Source organism: Rhodamnia argentea, chromosome 6 (assembly GCF_020921035.1).
Source record: "Rhodamnia argentea isolate NSW1041297 chromosome 6, ASM2092103v1, whole genome shotgun sequence".
Classification (NCBI taxonomy): Eukaryota; Viridiplantae; Streptophyta; class Magnoliopsida; order Myrtales; family Myrtaceae; genus Rhodamnia; species Rhodamnia argentea.
Window position 1 is genome coordinate 9,415,853 of NC_063155.1, and position 20,130 is coordinate 9,435,982.

A 20,130-nucleotide genomic window follows, 5' to 3' on the forward strand; every position below is an offset into this window, starting at 1 on the left:
CAATCATATCTTTTCATGTCTGAATTGGTAGTTATTTTCAAATAGACACAAACATTCCAAAGGTCACAAGAGTGTCGGTTTGGTGGTTGTGTTTGAACAGACATAAACCTTCGAAAAGATGCAAGAGTATCTTATGTTCATGAATAGTCACACTGTTCTAATAAGTCACGGAAATTATTTTTATAATAATAATTTTGAAATGAGAAATAAAAAAATATAATTGTTAAATAGAGCCAATTCCGGACCACGAAAGCGCAAGCATGCTAAGTGCTAAGTGCGTCAAAATCACGCAATCACACGCGGGCATAGTGGGGGTGTAGCCCACTTGCCCATTTCTTTCTTTGAAAGACAATGTTAGCCTTCTAACTAATAAAATGAATTACTCTCTTCCTTTCATCCTATGTGGGATACAAAAAAGACATATTTTATTTGTTTTTCAAATAAACTTCAACAGTTTTCCCACAAAACCCACTTGATTGCCACAATTTTTTTTTATTGCATGAGTGCTATACCTTTTCTATGATGCTTACTTGAGTGCTAAAACTTATTTTTCGATTACTTGAATGTCAATAAATTTCAATGGGTCACTTGAGTGCCATACGAAAGTGTCATTCCACATTGGATTTCCAATACTTGGTGAACGTTTTTTAAAAGTTATGGCATTCAAGTAATCGATTGATAGTTATGACACTCAAATGAACATTTATTCAAAGTTCTCTTGAACTCAATTTATTCATCAATAATTTGACAAATATGTCAATGTAAACTTTAAAATATACAAGATAAAAATTGTTTTGACATAGTTCTATTTTAGGAGATAAATTCATCCGAAAATAAAAAATTCATCTTTGCAACGTCATCTTGCCACGTCATCGTTGCCATGTCATCTTGCCATGTCATCTTGCCATGTCATCCATGCCATGTCATTCATCTTTGCTATGTCATCTCATATCATGTCGTATATGTTGCATGTTAGTTTGCATTACATGTAGAATTGTATGCTTAGGTTAATTTAATTGATTCCAACATCACGTAATCAATTTAGTTAAACTATAAGCATATCTTTATACATTAGCTTAAAATTGCATATTTAAAATTTTAATTCATATGTCACAAAGTTAATTTTCATTTGCATGTCATCTTTTGCACGCCATTTAGCTTAGTCTTGCATTTGCATCACGATATTGCATCACATATAGTATAGTCTTTCATGCATTCATATAAAAATCGAAAATAAAAAAAATAAATTTTGTGTGGCGCATGCTCTCTTAATTATATTGACTTCTGGATGTTCATTAATTAATTGTGCACGCGCATGATAACATTTGTTAGTGACTTAGGTTAAAATCAATTAATGTTGCCTTCTCAAATGATTTTTTCATGAAATAAAATGGTACCGAAAGGGCGTTAGAGTAATCTAGCGTAATCAAGTCCCCGAATTCTTAATCTCTGGTTCGTAGGAATAAAATAGTTCTCCCGTTATTTTATTTAGGTTTCTAATCGACCTACTACAAATGATTAGTGGTGGCTCTAAAATTAAAATACATTGCATGTTAATCAATTGAACCTGAAGTTGTGATTTGGTATGGATTTGGGAGAGTCCGAGTTAGGTTAGTTAAATAATTAACCTGATAATCCATTAGCCTGGAAATTTTCTGAATTTTTTAGGTCGCGACAAGTTGCCTACGGAAGATACACTAGAAGCTGATATCAATTTGGTGAGCAAGGTGCACATATGCGCGGAGGAAGATTGGATTGTTCAAAAGTGTACTTCTAAACCTGATCTTAAATGTTTCTGGTGGATCTTCTTGGCATCCTAATAATCTGTTTTAGCAAACACCTCATCTATCAGCTAATGATTTCAATCTTTCTTATGTTCTTTATTGTCTTAGTTTCCGAGAGATGAGTCTTGTCTTTGTGTCTTCGGTTATCCCACTCTGAATGAATGTTGACATTTCGATGTGGTTGCCAAAATCCTCTCTTCTTGGATACTCTCCACATCTGCAGCTTTACTCTTGCTCTGACAAAACCAGGGTCTGTAACATTGAATTGATCGCAATCTTCTCACTTGGGGATTAGTGATGTATGATGAAGGGCCTTCAGGTATGATGCATCCCTTCTCTTGAACATCTTCGCAAGTGGTACACTTCTTCGTGCTCGTCAGACATTGTCTCGGGCACTTAGACAAACACACAAGAAGCCTTTGGTTGATTAATTCCCCTTTATTGTTCTCTGAGAATCTAAAGGGTAAGATCAGGAGCAGCATTTTCATGACTTTCCCCGAGCTAATTACATGCGAGTCATAATTGCAAAACGTAAAAGTCCAATTTTCTTAAGGAAAAATCGTCCAAAAAGTCTTGAACATATTGCATTTTTGGTAATTCAGTCTTGAACTTTTTGATTTTGTCAAATGAGTCATAAATCTTTTCACGTTTGGCCATTTGAGTACATCCGGTTAATTTTGGCTAGAAATTGCTAAGGTTGACAATTTTTAATAATAGCTTAGAAGACAAAAAACTACAAAACTACAAAACAATTGAACAATCCACTTGTCACATGCACCGATCACAGCTCTTCCAACAACAACCAATCTAAAGCTCCATAAGACATTTACAACAACCAATCACATCTCCAAAACATTACAACAAGAAGCAATCAGAGCCGTATCAGTTTCCACATCTTCCTAAAAGTAGTACGTTATCGCCCATGAAATTATCAGTCCACTCGATAGAATCTTCTCTCTCTTTCTGCTTTGTTGAACATCGAATTCAATCGATCTTGTTCTTCACAAGAGCCATAGATGACTCGGCGGGATTTTCTCAACTGAAGAAGCCGCAATTTCCTCGCTGCAAGGTTAGAGGAAGCAACCTTGTCAATAAGCTAGGTACTTGCATGAAGAGTGATGCCAAGAGAAATGCTTTGATTACTCAATTTAAAGTATGTAAATTATAGCCCTAACTAAGCAATGGAAGGATGAATCAATCTCTAACTATGACTCCAATTATAGCCCTTCACGTCTACGGCATTCTGGGGAGATTCACATCAGCAGTGTAAGTAAATCCTTCTATTGCAAAGCTTTCAGGGGGCCCAAGCTCTCCCGTTACCGACTCAAATCTCCAAAGACATTCACGGCAAATTGCTCCAGGAAACGAACAGCTCCATCAAAACTCGATCATAATGCAACCAGTAACAAGATCGACTAGTACTACCCAAAAGCAACATATTCTTGTCACTGTATGATGAAAAACCTAAGGCAAGGCTACACTAGAGATTTCGTCATTCAATGAAAGCCAGGGACTAATACATCAACGTACCTCATGTGTCGGAATCATGTTTGAGAAAACATGTGCTTTCATTGAGGTGAGCAGAACATTACTTACTCATGAAGCGAGGGATCAAACTAAAACCTAACAGAAGGGGGAGGGCACAAAAATCGCGCGATACAACAAAAATTCGATCCGACCGCACCTATCTGCACTGGTTTATTTCAAAAGCGCCCTAGTAATTGGAGACCATTCTGAGGCCAACTAATGTAGGACAAAGCCGTTAACTTCAGCATGACACACAAAAAAGTTGCAGACACTGGTGAGTACTAAGATGAGAAAAGAAACTTCATAATTCTCTCTGAGGCAGAACTTCATTGCGAACTAACAACCTTCACTCGAGCGACTTCATTGACAGTGAAAAGCACCTCACATTCGCAAACTAGTGCTGAAGAAGAAAATGGGAGCGAGAACAAGAGCTAAGAGGATTCGATCTGATCTGATCGGGAGAGAGAGAACTAGCACCGAACCCTTCAATCAGAATTCAATTCGAGATTTTTGGTTTTTACCGTTGGCACGACGCAAGGAGCTGTGCACATCATGCACGGGGATGACACAAGGCACTGGGACACGATGCACGGGCATGACGCAAGGCACTGCGCACACAATGCATTGCCACAATGAAAGTCGACACATAATCAAACTAAGTGAACTAAGTTGGGTCATTTATCCAGTTTTTACTGGATTCTAAGCAATTATGTTTGGGTTCAATTGACTACCCTAATGAATTATTCATTGAACTAAGTAGGCACCCTTAGAAAACTTAAGACGTGCAGTTTAATGTTCGTTAAGACTTCTTTGACCGATTTTGACCCTATTGATCCCAAATTGATCAAATAAGCTTGGCGCTCAGAAATTGATCTGGTTCCAGACCTGGTTTTTGGAAAATTTGTAAAAAGTATCAAAGGACTATGAAAATTTGCCCAATTTGGTGGACATATTGGTATTTGTGTTTTGTAGAAATTTCATGTTTTAAGTTTTCAAAATGTCCTTCAACTATTCTAAAATGCCCAATTTTCCCCTAGGGTAGGACTCTATCAGTAGGTCAGTACCCAACCTAGTGCGAGATGCACAAAAAACGACCTCTAAATTTTTTACCCATGGCCAAAAATGTTCCAGTCTACTAAATTAGACTCTAATGAACAATTCTTGTTTTGACTTTTTTAGAAAAATGCTCAAAACTATTCGAAAATCGTGAAAAGAAATATGCCAATGCAGGCTGCCGAAAAACGGATTAAACATCCATTTTGATCGTCTCCGTAGAGAGGGAATCAGACCAACCAAATGATGTTGATTTTTATGAAATTTTCCCCATTGGAAAGCTTTAGATCTTATCTTCAACTTTGATGCGGAACTCTTTCTCAAAATCTGAACACAGAATATCATAAAAATCCGAGAATACAGAAAGGTCATTCAGACTTCAATTTTTTTTAGAATCAACTCCAATTTTTCCAGTTCATCACATCTTCAGTTTGGCCTATTAAACTTCAATTTTGTCTCATGACCTATCAAACCAAGCGTAGGATGTCAGGATCAGTTTCTCTTATTCATGACATCTTCAGATTTTGAAGTTTAACATGCCTAATCATTGGATGCACACAAACTACCAAGGGCAGGGAACTCCATCATCACCAATACTCTTTACGAAGTTGCCATTGATGAGAGCCGTTCAACTCTTTACGGATACAGGGGTGGCTCATCAAAACATGACTTCTTATACAACCCTCGATAGAACTTTCTTTCACTTTTCATTATTGAAACTCTCTTCTTCAAATGGTTGGCCAACAATTGTAGATCCATCATTTCCGCTTGCATTGAGTCGGCATTATCAAACTCATCTGTTAATGTAGGTGCATTGATGTCGTCCTTTAAGTAGCTCTAAGATCACATTCGTTACTCTATTCGAAAAGTTTGGATTGATCATACGAAATATTCGCACTTTGTGCCTTCTCTATACCTAGTGCATCCGTGAAACCTTCTCTGGGGATTCAACCTTGTCCAATGTGTTTGACTTAGACTTCTAACACCACATTAGCACTAATGCTCACCTTTGTCTTGACTTCATTGATAGGAACTTGAGCCACGTTTGCTTATTCTCCTCTCCATTGCAAGATTCAACTCCTCCTATTGTCCCAAAATAGTTGGTCTGAGTTAGGATTTCAAAGAGTGGTGTATTTTGGGACAAATAGGCAAATAGGGGAAATTTGACTTTTAAGGGCTTTTCATTGAATTTTGCCATGTCGTATTTCTGGCAAGCCGCTTTGGCAAGATTTTATATTTTTTTTTTAATATTGCAATGTCGGATTCCTGCATCCCACGCTAGACTTTAATTTTTAAATATGTAGCACTTTAGTGATTTGGCGAAAATTTTGACACTAAAGTAAGGGTAAAGTTATGACACTTTTAATAATGTTAATCTTACATATATAGTCAATACCCCTATATAAAATAGCTAAGAGTATCTAAGTGCATACATGACGTGCTATATAAAAGATAATATCTACATTTCTTTTTGTTTTTTGTTTCCCTCCCTCTTTTGGTTGAGAATAAATTCCAAGAAATCTAATTTTAATTTTAACAACTCTACTAAAAGATTATATGGCGCAGGCAGTATAAGTTTAGTTTATATAATACTATCTCTTTTAAGAAAACAAGTTCCAATATTTTCGATGTCTACATGGGATTGTTTATTGGATAAGTACTATAGACATTAACCAACGAGAGTTACGAGATAGAACTAAAACACGGGAGAGGTTTAGTGCCGCCGAGCAGTAGCTCCACTCCAAAAAACAAGAACGTAACATTGTTACACACTGTACAAATAAGGATAAAAATAAAAATATCGTAAGCCTCTAATTGTTTCATCAAAATTAAACTTTGTTAGAAAATGGTTTCAATTTGTTATTTTTTTACTGTATTTTGCAAAAAGGATGGAAGTGGTTTCTCGATATTTGTTATAGGAAAATTGTGATTAGCCAAAAAAATTCTTGCATACTGATACAACCCTAGATTTTGAGAACCCGGGGTCAGGCGCCGGGGCGCGAACTCAGCTTTCAAGAATTCAGTCACGGGTAACGGAGTCTCAGGCATGGCCTCAAGGAACAAGGCCCGAGCATCATGAATGTGTTTTATGCTAGCGTCTCATGAATGTGTTTGATGCACAAATGAATTCAGTCACGGGTAACGGAGTCTCAGGCATCGCCCGGTCGCTAGGGACTTGGTCATAGATGCTAGCATCTCGGTCCCACCCGTCGATTAGTCGAGGACGAGTGCCAGGTACTTAATGAGGGTGCCGGGTCTCGAGCACCGTTGCCAAGGCCCCTATTCCAGAGAATTTTCTGATATTCAACTACAAATTCCCCATCCTGAAACGGATCCAGATTCTTTTACCTTACAAGCCATTAACTTTTCATCCTTAGCCTTGCTAGAGCAAGAGAAAAATTTGCAATCCTTGCTTTAACTGATCATCTTAGTTGGTCCTGATTGAAAAATTAAACCAAATTAAGCAAATCATGCGGTTTGGTTTCGTCGCGACCCTCACTAGTTAATCTTCGAGAGAGTTTGAATTCCAAAACTTTTGGCAAATTGTGAAGCGGGCTTTAATGGTCAATCTTGTGAGGTGATCCTCATACTTCATACCGGCTCTTTCAAGTCCTACTGAGGCAACTTGGTTTTTCAATTAATTATCTAACTCGCGTTTTGCTTTAAGAGTTGCCACTAATATGTTACGAGTCAATTAGGGGCCAAGTAAGACGAGAGATATATCTAGCACCCAACATTTTTCTCTTTCATGAAAACTATTCATGCAATCCATCTAAAATTTATTTTATTCTTAAAACATGCATCTAAATATATCCATGCATAGATACTCACTTAGGTAAGAGATCAACTTAAACAACAATAAAGCAAGTACAATGCAGGGAAAAGAAACATCCCGGGACAAAATTAAACAGGGCTTTGCTGGCAAGACATATAACTCTTGTGAACTATAAACAAAATGAAACGTGAATAAGTCCCTGGTCCGAATGATACACTGAAGTACGAAACAAAATCAAACAAGACTAATGTTTTCCAATGACTATTCTTATAATGCAGTCTCTACTTAAATGCAACTCAGAGCATCATTCCACCCTCCATCATATTGATAGGGTCGACCACCAAATATAAACACGCTCGCAGGACTCATCTACCTCTATAACTAAGCTACTTACCCATAGAAGATATTTCAATGGACAAACCCAGGCACCACACCCAATGAAGATGCCTAATTCAAGAAAAGAAAGGTGGCCTGAGATAAAAGGTTTTTCCAATGAGTTCTAGCTAAAACACGATTCCTCCATTTTCATCGAAGCTTGCCAAAAAAGTATCAGGATCTGGTTGTGTTGTGACTGGTAGGTAGGTGGAAATGTAATTACCTCCTACATAGTTGCACAGAATCATAAAATATTCCCATAACAAGTCAACTAAAGAAGAGTTGTGATACTCCAATAGAAAACAAACAGTCATGTGACATAGGGACCAAGAAAAGACCGCAGCTTATGATTATAATGAAGCACAAACCTTCAAATCATACAAATTTCAAAAGAGTCTTTTTCCTATCTAAAAGTCAGCAGCATGTTAATGTCCGATTGGAATGGGCCTCCTCCACCTTCACATCTTGTGTACCATTTGCTCGTGTCGCTGTGCTTTGTGAACTCACATAAAAGAAAGAAGGTCTTATTCATATCGCCTCCTAGTCTTATTCAAGTCCATCATGGTCCCATAATCAACCGCTTCACATTCCAAATTACTGTAGACAAAATAAATTATTCACAATGAATGCTATATTCCGATGCAACCCATGCCCTCTCTATCCATGATTTGACATCAAGGCATGGAAGTACTTTTCAATTATAGTCTATCAAAGGGATCATAATCCGCACCTTAGCTTGGAAACTTTTGGTGGTTTGAATCAACAACCTTTCGCTTGCAATTTGCCCGACTTGTTGAACCAGCACATGCTTCGAAATCTTTCCTCCCTGGAAAATGATGATCAAGTTCTAAAATAATTCAACATTGAAGGTGAGCTTAAAAAAAAAAAAGCTTGAAAAACTAGAACTAAGTGATGACAATGTTGATGCCACCTTACTTTGAGGGCCTTATAATGCATGGTTGTCAAACTGATATCAGATTGAGGGAAGATTTTTGAGAGTTCTATCATAAAAAATCTAAATAGGATCCAACGGGGATTTTGGTTTCCAAGACTTCTTTGGAATTTTCATCGACCCTATTGCATATGAACCTCACAATCAACAGATCAGTTGATAGAACAGATAAAGTCAAACGCACAAACATGGTCAATGCAAAAGCAGGAAAGAAAAAGAGAACGAGAAAGAAGAATTTGAATACCTCTTACGCGATAAACATAAATGGCTCGATAGCTGACAAGGTACTCTGGTAACACGTGAGTGTTCACGTGGGTACTCCAAACAATGTATCTCCTTGGAGATGATAAGTCGTCAACGCCAGTATTGTACTATTCCGAACTAGGATGAGACTATTTCGAGCCACGATTGACAAGTTCCGATTTCCCCAGTATGACACGGCAAAGCAACAAATGCTGTAGGCCATCTATATCTAGAGGACTGGTCATAACGCTGCCAAAGCAACACAAAGAGACTAATCTAAGGCCAATATCATCACATGCACAAATATCAACGGAAGTCAAGAAATAACATGCTTGTGAAACGTACTCATTCTACTAGATTTATCGAGCATAGTTGAAAAGGGAAATACAATAACACGCTAAATCAACATTTCTTCTTGATAATACCACTTTCCAAATGGCAACCCTCGATTATTTATGCAATTCATAGTGGTGAATCTAGAGCTGCCAAGCCATTTCCAAGAAAACATCTGAAAGATTTTATGGGATCACAACCAACTGTTCTAAAAATTTAAGCATTTAGATGAAATCGTGGTTTAATATTTAATTACTCTAACACTCTCCCTCACGCTTAGTCTGGTTTTTTGCCTAGTACTAAGCATGGACATATTCATTGGGGAGGCAAATGGGGGCTTGAAAAGGTTTGAACTCGGGACTTCTTGCTCTGATACCATGAAAGATTTTATTGGACCACAACCAACTGTTCTAAAAACTTAAGCTTTTAGATGAAAACATGGTTTAATACATAATTACTCTAACAACATCTGAGGCCAATATGATCGTATGCACAACATTCTAATACGAATCCAGAAACAACATGGTCACGTAGTATGCTCGTTCTATTAGATATTACCGATCATATCTTACAAGGGAAATATACTAACGCGCTAAATTTAACATTTCTTTATCATCGTACCACTTTTCAAACAGTGTCATAAATGCGAATTTCGGTACCTTTCGAGAGGATGATTAACAGGAGCAAAATAAACTCCGCAACCATACATGCCATTTTTCTCAGGTTTCCCACTGTGGCCGAAGCCATAGCACAAGATCTTGGACACCTCTTCCTTCGAGGTCGCATACCAAGCGTACCTCACGTTGGCTGTGTCGCCGCCACCTTTCTTCTGCACTGCCAGTGAGTAAGCTTGAAAAGCTTGGGCCCGTGCTTTCGCGATGAAACTGGCGTGGCTGTTTTGATGGATTGCCGCCACACTAACATGTGCCCCAAGCGCAGCAAGCCGTGAGACAAATTTCTCCTTGATATGGAGGGAGACCTTGTCTCCCTCTTCGAGTTCTATCAACCCGATGCTGAGGAACGGCGACGGAGTAGTGGCATATTGATCAATGGAGACGGCGGTCTCACAATCAGAGACGGACGAATCCAGAACCTGATCGTCGACCAGATCTGAATGATCTGGACGGTCGACATCGATTGACATGTGTTTGAATTCCTGTGCCACTGCATCAGGAGTGATGGCGTTGACAGTCGATGACGGACATTGATGGTTGTAGTCCGACATTTTTGACGGAACCTGGAACGTCCCAAGAACGTGCTTTAAAAAAAAATAACGAGAGATTGGTATCAGATTGGAGAAAGGAAAATCGAATCACAGAACGAATGAAGATCAAAAGCTTTTAACTCATGACGTGACAATTGCAAAACAAAGCTTCTCGAATCACCAACCCAAAATACTAACGAGAGATTCTCGAGGTTTAGTCGTCGGAAGAGGAAAACAAGATTTTAAAAACATAGACAGCGACGGACATGAAATGAGAAAGCTGATGATCAGGAAAGTAAAAATCGTTGGCTTCAAGAAACACTAAGTTCAAATTCAAAGCAAAGACGAAGGAGTCTTACAAGATTATTTCTCCAAGATACAGAATAGAGAAGGACACCAACAAGGAAGGCAGAGAAACAGAGGTAGGTCAGCTGCGCAGGGTTTGTAAGTTGAAGATGATGAAGATGAAGAGGGGGATTTGAGTTACAAGAGAAGGCTTTTTATAGAGGAAAACCAGCGAAGTCGTATAAACCATCTTCTTCTTCCTTTTTGAGCCGTTCGTTTACGCTTTGCATGTTCCCTGGAGACAATAAGTAAAAAAAAATATATTTTTTTAAAAATTAAAAATAAAACATCACTAAAAACAATCCATTGGAGTGCAAGGAATTCCGTGCTCAAATAACAGTGTCTCTCGTCTAAAGTAAGTGAATTGGGATTTTGTCGACGAATGCTCGGGAACACTAGTTGTACATCACAATATAGTAATTTATCATTTTCGAAGTGTCGTCTTCCCTACATTTTGCATAATCAGGACATTGAAAATGAAACAATTCTTAGCTAGGTATGCTTAACGAAACACCTTGAAAGCGTCGGTTGACAATCATTATAGAATCTATCGGTGAAACGTGACAGGTATAATATTCATGCACGAACCCGCTATAGTTCTCGCTCGTTCGCGGAATTGATGGAGACTGTACGGAGGTATTAACTGAACCTCTCCGAAGTCCCGAAAATCCATCATAAATAGAAATTATACAGTTAGGTGCCGGAGCTATAACGAGCAACAACATGAGGAAATATCGTCTTCCGTTATATATACTAAAATTGGAAAATCTACATAGTAAGTATGCCTTAAGCTCAAGAATCCAATGATTGCTCGTTCGAGGAATTAAATGAGCTTGTATGCGGAATTAATTGAACCTCCTGAAGTCCGAATATTCTATCTTAGATAGAGATTCTAAGTGATGACGAGCAACAAAACGAGAACATATTGCTTCGTGTTATGGATAATTAGTGCACTAAAATTGAAAAATTCAGAAACTAAGTATGCTTTAATAAGATTATGGAAAAGAATACAAAAAATGACATAAATGGTCCATCAATTTTGGCTTAATGTGCAATATTGTCCTTCAATTTTTAATTTGTTCAATATAATTCATAAACTTTAGTCCAAAGTATAATGTCATTACTCAATTTTTAATTTATTTAATGTGTTCCCCGAACTTTTGGTAAATATTCAGCTTAGTCCTTGATGTATATGAAAATATTCAATATTGTCCATGTCTTTAATCAGTTGAAGGATAACATTAGATATTTTCATATAGTCTAGAAAGTGAATTGAACATTTACTAAAAGTTTAGAGGTCATCTTAAATAAATTAAAAGTTTAGGTTGTAATTACCTCAAAAAGGATAGAATGAAAAGGCGCAACCAAAGAGGCGGTACCCACCACAGGAATGAGATGTTTTGAAATGTGTGAGAAGACAAGAGCGCCCTTGGGACTGTCTTTGACCATATCATCCAAAACGGGCAACCTCCCTGTCTCTCACCCACCGTTTTGCCTGTAAATTGGTAAAATCATTAATTATATACCAAAAGAACAGGATAAGATAGAGATTTTCACAATGTATTTTTTGTGTTTTTCTTATTAATTGGTAAAATCATTAATTACAGGCCAAATGGAGTGGATATGATGGAGATTTTCATAATAACTTTTTTTTTTTGGCTTTTTTCTTATTTTTTGGTTGAATGATTAATTACAAGCGAGGATAGGATCCAAATATTCATACCATCTTTTTTTTTGTGGCAATTTTCTTATTACTTTGGTAAAAACATTAATTACAAGCCAAATGGAGAGGATATGGCCGAGATTTTCATAATTACTTTCTCTGGATTTTTTCTTATTTATTTGGTAAAATCATTAATTACTTGCCAAATGGAGAGGATAGGATCCAAACATTCATAATACCTTTTGTTTTTGGTCAATTTTCTTATTAATTTTTTTATTTCAATTTTCTTATTAATTTGGTAAAATCATTAATTACAGGCCAAATGTAGATGATAGGGCGGATATTTTAATAATTCCTTTTTTTTTGAATTTTTTCTTATTTATTTGGGAAAAAGATTAATTACCAACCAAATGGAGAGGATATGGTAGATGATACCTTTTTTGGCCTTTTTTATTATTTGGTAAAATTGATACCAAATGGAGAGGATAAGGAGGAGATTCCGATTATTTCTTTTTGGGCTTTTTTCCTATTTATTTGGTAAAATGATTAATTACAGGCCAAATGGAGAGGAGAGGGTAGAAAACACCTTTTTTGGCCTTTTTATTGATTTGGTAAAATTTTTAATTACAGACCAAACGAAGAGGATAGGACAAAGATACTCATAACTTCTTTTGTGCTGCTTTCACTCTTTTCGTACTTAAATTGTTAAGCGGTATCGATATTTGGGGTAATGGTGAGTGGTCAGTGAAAATTTGGATGGATAAGATTGAGGCAAGATATGCAACATTTTATTTAGGTTGAACACCGTCAAAAGCCCTAAACAGTACACCAATGCCACATTTATCCCAAACTATTTTTGGATCACAAAATACCCCAAACTAGTACATCCGTAACACATTATAATCCAAACTGGTATACACGTGCCACATTTATCCCATGTTGTGATAAATGTTGGATTTTTTTGGGGGTAATATGGCATGGGTGCTCCAGTTTGGAGTAATGTGGCATAGGTGCACTAGTTGAAGGTGAATGTAGCATGGGTCTACGAGTTCAAGATTTCTAGTAGTATTAACCATTTTATTTAGTTATTTGTTTATTTTTCCATTTGTGATATCATTTGTGTGCATTGAGCATGTGTAATTGGCAGGCATGAATTCTTGCGTATGCTCATTAATGGCACGTCTAAGTTAGTCCTAAACCTTTTAACACTAGTACCAATTTATTTCATCCGGCCAATTTTGATTGAAAATTACCGACATAGACGCCGATCGTCGTACATGGCATGGCTGAATCTGACGTGGATATTTTTTAAATATTGTTAATATATTTTTAAATTTTTTTATTCAATTTTTTTCCTTTTTTTCTTTCTTTATTTTTTCTCAGCTATTTTGTTTGCCATGGTAGGTAAAGCCATGGCCGGTGAGGATTGCCTCACTAGCCAAAATGCTAGGGTTGGCCTTGGCGAGGGTGGCCTTGCTCGCACTCTCCCTTTCCTAGGGGCAGCTTGGCGTGGCTGACCCTTGCCGGCCACCGCAAATAGAAAACTGAAGAGAAAAAAAAAAAAAAGGCAAACAGAAAGGGGAAGAAACAAAGAAAGAAAATAATAGAAAAAATATGTAAAAGTGTAAACACCAGCACCGATCGTGCTACATATATCGGCCAATATCCACGTTAGTGATTTCTAGGCACAATTGGCAGTTGGACTGAATTAGTATTAATATGAAAAGCTTTAGGACTAAGTTAGTCCTATTGAAAGGTTAGGACCGAGTTGGTACTAATGCAATAGGTTCAGGATTTTTTTCGTACTTTTTCCTAAAATTTTGTATATCTCATCTCAATCTCCTTCATCCAACTTTTCACTGACCACTCAGCACTACCCCAAATATGTTGTGAAGATCTCTATCATATCCTCTCCATTTGGTGTGTAACTAATTATTTTACCAAATAAACAAGAAAATGCCAAAAAAGGTGTTAAGAAAATCTCCATCCTAATCTCTCCATTTGGCCCGTTATTAATGATTTACCAAACTAATAATAAAAATGCCACAAAAAAGGTCCTATGAAAATATGGGTCATATCCTCTCCATTTAGCCTATAATTAATGATTATCCAAATAAATAAGAAAAGAGCCATAAAAGGTATTGTGAAAATCTCTCTCTTATCCTCTCCGTTTGGCCTGTAATTAATGATTTTACCAAATAAATAAGAAAAGAGCCATAAAAAGTATCGTGAAAATCTCTCTCTTATCCTCTATGTTTGGCCTTTAATTAATGATTTTACCAAATAAACAAGGAAAGAGCCAACAAAGTATTGTGAAAATCTCTCTCTTATCCTCTTAGTTTGGCATGTAATTAATGATTTTACCAAATTAATAGTAAAATGGTTAATACCACGAAGAATCCTAAATTGGTACATCTTTGTAAATTTACCCAAAATAATTTTTTTGAACTGATACATTAATGACAAATTTATCCCAAACTAATCTTTTGACCATCACAAATCCCAAATTGTACACATGTGATAAATTTATCTCAAAATAATTTTTTGATCACCAAAAACCCCAAACTGATACATGTGATAAATTTATCCTTCGTTAGTTTTCTTTTAATTAGGTTAATATCACAAAAAATTCTAAATTGATACACATGTGACAAATAGGGTTAAACAATCCCAAATTGGTACATCCGTCAACTGTCTCGTGTTATCCAACTTGGCAATGTAATGGTAAAAATAATGAAAATTAACGGAGGGTAAATTTATCACAATGTACCGGTTTGAAGTTTTTAGTGGTCAAAAAATTAATTTGGGGTAAAATTCTCACATGTATATCAATTTGGAATTTTTCGTGATATTAACTTATAAGAAAAAAGCCTAAAAAGGTATTGTGGAAATCTCTCTTATCCACTCCATTTGGTCTGTAATTAATGATTTTACCACCTTACAAGAAACAATTGGTGAGAAGTAGGGAGGTTGCTCGTTTTGGCCGATATGGTCAAGGACAGTTCCGAGGGCACTCTTGTCTTCTCACTCGTTTCAAAATATCTAATTCTTGTGGTGGGTACCCCCTCTACGTTTGCACTTTTCCATTTTATTTTTGGAATAATTACGGAAATGATCTCGAAACTTAGTCTTAATGTGCAATATCATCCCCGAACTTTACTTTGTTCTATGTGGTCCTTGAACTTTAGCCTAATGTACAATATGGTATCTGAATTTGTAATTCGTTCCGTTCAATATGATCCCCGAACTTTTGGTAGATATTCATTTTAGTCCCTAGACTATATGAAAATATCCAATATTATCCTTAAATTAAAAGATAACATTGAATAATTTCGTATATTCTAGTGACTAAGTGAAACATATACCAAAAGTTTAGAGATCACATTGAACAAATTAAAAGTTGAAAGACGAAATTACCCACTAAAGTTTAGTGACCACTTGTGTCGGTTTCCCTATTTTTTCAAGGGTTAATATCATGAAAAACCTCAAACTGGTACACCTTGGACAAATTTACCCAAAACTATTTTTTGACCATCAAAAACTCCAAAGTGGTACACTTATGACAAATTTACCCCAAACTAGTTTTTTAATCACCAAAAATCCTAAACTGGTACAGTTATAACAAATTTACCCCAAATTAATTTTTTTACCACAAAAGATCTTAAACTGGTACACATGTGACAAATTCACCTTCTTTTAGTTTCCATTAATTTGATTTAATTCCACGAAAAATCTCAAATTGATACACATGTAACAAAAAGAGGGTATCCTATACACCCAACAATTGCCACGTGTCATCTAATCAACAATTTGATAGAGAAATTTAACAAAAATTAATAGCGGATAAATTTATCACAGCTATACTAGTTTGGGGTAAATTTGTCACAGGTGTATCTGTTTGGAGTTTTTTATGGTAAAAAGATAGTTTGGGGTAAACTTATCACGGATGTACTAGTTTGGAGTTTTTAGTGGTATTTAATCTTTTTTCAATAATCTTATTGAAGCATACTTAGTTTCTATGCTAAGTATACACAACACAAATATGTTCCCCTTTTTTTGGTCGTAATCACTCCAGCTCCCACCAATAGAAACTCCATACGTGATAGAATATTCGGATTTCAGGAGGTTCAATTAATTCCGCTCACGAGCTCGTTTAATTCCACAAACGAGAGATCATTGCGTCGAGCTTAATGCATACTTAATATGGAGATTCTTCAATTTTAGTATCTCTAACACAAAACGATATTTCCTCATGTCGTTATTCGCTATCGTTGCGACACCTAACAATAGAATTTCTATTTATGGCAGGAATATTGGGACTTCAGGAGCTTTAATTAATTCTCATATATAGTCTCAATTAATTCCGCAAACGAGCAAGAATCCTAGATTTAATGCATAAATACTTTAGCTTTCGCGTTTCACCGATATATTCTATTCCAATTAAACAATCTTGTCAACCGAGGCTTTCCAGGTGTTTCGTTAATGCTGCCTCATAAAGAATTATTTCATTTTCAAAGTCCGGATTATGCAAAACGCAGGGAAGACGATATTTTGAAAACAATAAATTTCTGTATCTTGATGTTCAACAAGTGTTCCGGAGCATTCCTGGACAAAATCCCAATTGATTTACTTTAGACGAGAGACGCTGTTATTTCAGCAAATAGATTGTTTTTAGTGATTTTATTTTTACCACGGAAAATGCAAAGCGAAAACGGACGGCTCGAAGTGAGTGCCCCATCAACATTGTCATCACTTAGTTCTTGTCTTTCAAGTTCTTTTTTTTCCCTGCTTACCTTCAATGTTGAATTATTTTTAAAACATGCCATAACTTTCCAGGGAGGAAAGATTTCGAGGCATGTGGTGGTGCAAAAAGTCAGGCAAATTGCAGGCGATAGGTTGCTGATTTGAATCATCAATAGTTTTTGTTCTAAGCTAAGGGTTAGTATCCCTTTGAAAGACAGTAATGCGAAAGCACTTCTATGCCTTGATGTCAAGTCATGGATACATTGGGTTTGGGTTGCATCGGTATTTAACAATGATGATTGTTTTTGTTACGTTGAGTTTATAGTTGATAAATTATTCTGTTCTACCACGATTGGGGGCGTGAAGCGGCTGATTATGGGACCATGGATGGACGTAAATAAGACTAGATGTGAGGGGTCTGAATAAGACATTTTTCATTTTGGTGAGTCAAAACACACAATTGCACGAGCAAATGGTGCACAGGACGTGGAAGAGGAGGCCCATCCGAATCGGACAGTGACAAGCTGTTGACACTTAGATAGGAAAACGGCTCTTTTGGAATTTGTATGATATGAACGTGTGTGTTTCATTATAGTCATGGACGTGCAGTCTTCTCTTGGTTCCTATGTCACATGACTATTTGTTTTTCAATGGATTATCACCACTCTTCTTCTTTTTTTTTTTTTTGGTCCAATCACCACCACTCTTCTTCAGTTGATATGTTATGGGAATATTTATCGATTAGTGCAATTGTGTAGGAGATAATTACTGCATCCGAAGTGATTCGCGCTAACTATAGCCCTATAAGTCTTTTTTCTTTCACCTCATTCTAACAAATAGGATTTCTACATGGTCTACCATACAATGCTTTAAAGGGAGTTATGGCAATACTTGAGTACTATTGTTATAAGCGAACTCCACTAAATGCAGGGGCTCCTCCCAACTCCTCCCAACTGCTTTTAAAGTCCATTATAATTAGCCATCAGTGATATGTCCACCAGCATTTGTACGTTTTTTTTTTTCTTTTCTAATTCGGCATCAGCTTGGGGGATGGAAAGAGATTCTTTTTTAAGTTTAGTCCCAATGTTTTTTGGAGACTCCGCCAAAAAATTGAAGTGAATATTGTGTCTCGGTCATATATGATGGGGTTTCAAGAAGTGAGGTATTTGGGACAAATTGACAAAGAGGGGAAATTTGGCGCTTAAGGGATTTTCATTGAATTTTGCCACATTGGATTTCCAGTGAGCCACTTCGGCAAGAATTTTTTTTTTAAAATATTACCATGTCTGATTTCTTGCATCCCAAATTGGCATTGACATTTAAGTGATTTTTATTTATTTATAAATAAGTAGCACTTTAGTGCTATGGAGCGTCGTACAAATGTTACGTCACTTTTAATGTTAATCCTACATATATGGTCAATGCCCCTATATAAAGTTCCTAAGGATATCTAAATGCATAAATGATGTGCTATATGAAAGATAATATCTACATTTCCTTTTTGGTTCCCCTCTCTTTTTAGGTTGAGAATAAATTCTAAGAAATCTAAGCTTAATTTTAACAACACTTGTAAAAGATTATAAGGCGCAAGAAGTATAAGTTTAGTTTATGAAATACTATTTGTTTTAAGAAACAAGTTCCAATATTTTCGTTGTATACATGAGATTGATTATTCGATAATATTAAGCAACGAGATAGAACTAAAACATGGGAGAGGTTCAGTGCCTTCAAGCAGTAGCAATACTCCATAAAACAAGAACGTAACATTGTTACGCACTGTCCAAATAAGGATAAAAATAAGCCTGTAATTGTTTCATGAAAAATAGACTTTGTTAGAAAACAATTTCAATCTGTTATTTTTTACTGTATTTTGCAAAAAGTGTGGAAGTTATTCCTCGATATTTGTAATGGGAAAATTGCGATTTGACAAAAAAAGTCTTGCATACAACCCTAGATTTCGAGGACCCGGGTCAGTTACTAGGGCGCGAAGTTTTCAACAATTCAATCAAGGGAAGGGTCTCAGGCATGACCTTAAGGAAGAACGCCAAAGCATTGAGATCCCAAGCCCATCCTCAATGAGAACTAGGCCCAACCGCCGGGGCCTCGGGCACGAGAGTGAGGGAATCAGGCCGAGCATTGGGGTCCCAAGCGCAAGAGTTGGGGTCTTGAGCTCGGCCTCAAGGGACTCGAGCCTATCCTCGAAGGGCTTGAGCCAGGCTGCTTGGGTCCTAAGCACGGGAGCTAGGGTCTTGCGCTCGGTCGCTAGGGACTTGGACATAGATGCTAGCGATGTCACGGGCCGGTTCTATCTTGCGTTTCCCCGACGCCGTGCGGCACTCAAGACATGCTCTCGAGTCAGCCTCAACACAACCGCCGCTCACCCACGCTCAACTCACGCACACACACGAGCACCGGACGAGAGAGAGAGTGAGGAGAAGCTTTTCTCATTCAAAAATCAGAGTGTGTATTACAAGGGGTTCATGCCCCATTTATACATAGAAGGGTCGGCCACAATGGCCCCCACGGATCAGTCAAAAAGTCTAATCCCATCTACTGTTCGTCGGTCACTGTTCATGTCGGCCGCATCAGTCCGGTCATCACCCGTGTCGCCCATCTCAATCCATGTCATCCGCCAACTCCACCAGCCCACATCAGCTCGGTCACCAACTCACACCAACCGGTCGGATCACGTGGGTCGGTGGGCCCCGGGCAAGTCCACGTCAGTCGCCGGCTGATCCGCCTAGCCGCCCGAGTCGAACGGTGGTCGGTCGCCGATCGAGCGCTGGTCGAGGCCGGGTCGATCGCCCGGTCGACCGTCGGTCGATCCCGCATCGGCCCCTGGTCGTTCATGGGATCGAGCGTCACGATCCGTGGATCGATCGTCCGGCCGTTCGTGGCCCGGGGATCGATCCGCGGATCGATCATCCGCTCGCCCGCTCGGCCGCCCGGCTCGGCCCATGTATCGTTCCCGATGATCCCTTGGGTCGCTCGAGGGTCGGTCATTCGGCCGCCCGCTCGATCGAGCCGCTCGATCTGTGGATCAATCGCCCGGCCGTCCAGTATGGCCTAGGGATTGATCCGCGGATCGATCACTCGATCGCCCGCTCGGTCGCCCTACACGATCCGCGGGTC

General features: G+C 37.7%; 1 pseudogene; it reads right to left on the reverse strand.

Moving 5' to 3' along the window:
• Positions 1 to 7,548: 7,548 nt before the first annotated feature.
• Positions 7,549 to 10,268, reverse strand: LOC125315479 (annotated as a pseudogene).
• Positions 10,269 to 20,130: the final 9,862 nt, after the last annotated feature.